At 41.8% G+C, this 3,717-nt stretch overlaps 1 long non-coding RNA gene across 1 annotated transcript in view; it reads left to right on the top strand.

The window, feature by feature from the left end:
* The first annotated feature begins 1,282 nt into the window (after positions 1–1,282).
* The window catches only part of LOC112549161, a 30,429-nt gene continuing 27,994 nt past the window's right edge, over positions 1,283–3,717 (top strand). The window contains exon 1 of the long non-coding RNA XR_003092497.1: positions 1,283–1,354. This is a non-coding gene — a long non-coding RNA (uncharacterized LOC112549161). The remainder of the gene's footprint in view (positions 1,355–3,717) is intronic.

Here is a 3,717-nt window from a genome sequence, read left to right as displayed (position 1 = left end):
CCCTGGCACTGGCAATGAAACTAGAACAGCTTGTGCTGGCAACTGCTGCTAGTCTACAACAATTGTGTGTATAAAAATTTGTTTTTCCTCATTCCTTCTCAGTAAAAATCAGTTAGTCACAACCTTTATTTAGTGTGTGTACCATTTATATTTGACATTGACCTAAGTAAAGGAAACTGGCCAGCAGATTATGTATACAATTGTAGGGCTCACATATTTTAAAAAGTGCCATATGCTTTTATCTTGTTTTACCTTTTCTCTCCAGCAGTTAGTCATTATTCAGGGTTTTGAAGATCATGTCTATCATGAGAAGAAGCTAATGATGAAGTCAAATATTCTTTGATGCAATTTTGTTTATATAGAAAAAACATACGCCGAGTCTTGCTTCCCTGAACACAGTTGGAATGAAACAAAAGGAAGCAGTTTCTTTTGTTCATAGTCCCAAACCTCTTTCCAGTCTACAATGCATCCCAAAAGTTTTTTCTCTATGCTTTCTCTTAAGGCTGTCTTCTGAGTATTTCAAACTGTTTCCTTGGTGTTCTGGCTGCTTGTCTCTTCCCTTTTCTTTGGTTCTTCTGCTCATAGGCATGCACCCCTCCATCAAGCAAAACCTAGCCCAGTGTGTTTGCATCCAGTTCCCAATTTTTAACGACATTTTTTAATGAGACAGTAGGTCCATTTGGAGTAGAGAGCAGTGTCAACATACTCAGAGATAAGCAGCTCTAACCACAGAATTCAGTACAACCCATTCAGTGCAACGTGTACCATGGGGAGGCAACACCTCCTGAAGCAAGCATGACACAGAAAGCAGAGGAATTTCTGTATGTGCCTTCAGTTAGCTTTCAGGTGGCAGCAGAAGCTTCCTCTGCTTGTCAGAGGTGAATGACTCTGCTTGAAGGAGGCAAGGGATTTACAGGTCCTAAGGAGCTTTGAATGTGGAAGCACTCAGCATTCTGCTGGCACAACTGTCGTGTGCAGCACTGTCTGCTTAGTTCACACCAAGACAGAAGGTTAAGTAGCTGAAGTTGCTCTCAGACAAAGTATAATGCAGCTCTTTGATTAACTAATTGCTTCTTCATGAAGTCTTGAAATACAAGGCAGCCTTAATCAGGTGCTAACAGGGTGGCATAGGTTTGAGTTCACTCTGGTCTAGAAGGAAATAGCAATCATGCTTAATTCATTTTAGGCAGTGCCTTTCATATGGAAATCAACAGGATTTGGCAAATGGTTTGCACCATTTATGTGACTGAAATGGTTGCTGTATTTCCTGTGGGGCACCTTAAGCAGTTTGCCTGCATGCAGTTTCATGTATTTGCTATTTACTTCTGCATGTACCTTTTAGGTGTCTGTGCATGTAAGTACCTAAAGTGCATATACTGATCTCTTTTAGGTGCTGAAATTGCCTTTTGAATAGGTATAATCAAAGTATCTTTGCATAGGCCTTTAAAATGTTTTACATTTACCACTTTGTGTCTGTTCTACTCATCTATAAAGAATCTAATAATTCCCATCTTTCTAAGTTGCTCTGGTATACTGTTCTGACCTGTGCTGTGTTAATGCAAACTGTTATCCTTCACACGAAGGAATCAGAATCAACTCATTTACCAATAGCATCAGTATTTATGTCTTTGACGGTATCTATGACACAAAGGAGATGTGGGTTAGCATACAATAATATAGAGATGTGATGTTTTTGTTGATTTTCTTGGATGGAGGGTTAATCCTGTGTTATAATCCAAAATAATTGCTGTATTCTTAAGCGAGTCCAAAAAAAAAAAGATTAGTTAAACTATTTTGAAGTAATTACTTTAATGCTCATTAAAGTGAGAAATTAACAGCAGTGGCTACAGCCAAACAAAAAGCAAGCAAGAACTATGCCAATTTACTCCAGTCCTGATGTGAAATTCCTTTGCTCTTATACAAAGCCCACTGAGACCAATGGAAAGTCTCCATTGACTGTGATAGGCCTCGGACTTGGGCCTTAGTCCTAGGCCTTCTCTGAACTGGTATTATGTGTTCTGACACACAGACTTTCTATTTTAAAATAATAATAATTTAAAAAATCAGGAGTGGAAAATATGCCTGATTTCTGTACGGCATTTCAAGCACAAATTTAACCCTTCCCTCACATCAAGCAGGACATTGACAAGTATTAAGGAGTCGGAGAAGCACCAACAAGTTCTTGACATAACATTGTCTTTCTTTTCAGTGCATTTGAAGACTAACAGCTGAAAAAAGATATCAGCATGATATTCTTTTGGTAGGGCTGTGTGGGAAGTCTGGGCTACATTGGCCAAAATGGGGTTACAACCTTTAAAATACAGATGTGAAATTCACCGCATTCCCTGGGCCAGTTCCAGACCACAGGGCTCCTTGTGGGCTGAATCTGAACATGACAGTGGGGTAAGCAGTGGTGGAGATTAACACAATTGTTGCTCATCCCTCTGCCATCAACATGCATCATGCCCAAAAGAACTCCATGCCCCAGATTTAGGCGGCCCATCCCCAAATTTTTGGCCCCTGTACCAGGCCCAGAACCCATATGACACGGGCCTGTAGGCCGTAAGTTTGAAACCCCTAGTTTAGAAGTTTGCATTAGCCTATGGGCTATGTGTTTCTCCATAGTTGTAGCTAGTTAATCTTTGAAAAGTGAATCTCTGTAAAGGGTTTTGTTTTTTGTTTTGGGGGTTTTTTTTTGCTTTCAAATGTTTTTTTACTTGGAGTGAAATAAAAAATGATAATAAAAAATAAAGTAGCATGACATTACACTTGAAGAGAAGAATCTTTTTCTGTTAACACTTATGCTCCTTAGCCATTTCTGTTGCCTCTCCCTTCAAGACCCTGCACAGTTTCTTGTGAGGAATCCCTGTGGTACATTCTGGTGTAGTTATCAAAAAAAAAAAATCTGGACAATGCAGGGCCCCTTCAAGATGCAAACAGTAATCTTGTTGCTATGCCAGTCAAGAAAGCTGATATTTTTAATGGTTTCTTTGCCTCTGTTTTCTTGAACAGGGACCGGGACATCCCACCTACCAGAGGTAGGGACAATCTTGGGGATACCTCTGTCAGGCCTTCAGTCAGTGCAGATGTAGTTAGGGATCTTTTGGAAGGGCTAGACATTTTTAAATCTGTAGGTTCAGATGCCCTCCACCCAAGGGTGTTGAGGGAGTTGGCAGGGGTCATCGCGGAGCCCTTGGCCCGGCTATATGAGCATTTGTGGTCATCTGGCCAGGTGCTAGGGGATTGGAAACTGGCTAATGTGGTCCCAACTGTCAAGAAAGGGAGGAAGGAGGACCCAAGTAACTATAGGCCTGTAAGCCTCACCTCAGTGCTTGGGAAGATCTTGGAGAGAATCATCAAGGAGCACATCTGTGGGGGGCCTGCAGGGGAGATCATGCTCAGGGGCAATCAGCATGGGTTCACCAAAGGCAGGTCCTGCCAGACCAACCTGATTGCCTTTTATGACCAAGTAACTAAATCCTTGGATGACAGTGTTGCCATGGACGTAGTCTTTCTGGACTTTAAGAAGGCCTTTGACACTGTCTCTCACCCCATCCTCATCAATAAATTAAGCAACTGTAGCATTGATGCTTGCACAGTTGGATGGGTAAAAAATTGGCTGATGGGGCGCACCCAGAGAGTAGTGGTGGATGCGTTGTACTCAACCTGGTGAGATATGAGCAGTGGGTCATACCCCAGGGCTCGGTCCTCAGGCTA

This window comes from Alligator sinensis, unplaced genomic scaffold (assembly GCF_000455745.1).
Source record: "Alligator sinensis unplaced genomic scaffold, ASM45574v1 scaffold288_1, whole genome shotgun sequence".
Classification (NCBI taxonomy): domain Eukaryota; kingdom Metazoa; phylum Chordata; order Crocodylia; family Alligatoridae; genus Alligator; species Alligator sinensis.
This window is presented reverse-complemented; position numbering and strand designations above follow the sequence as displayed.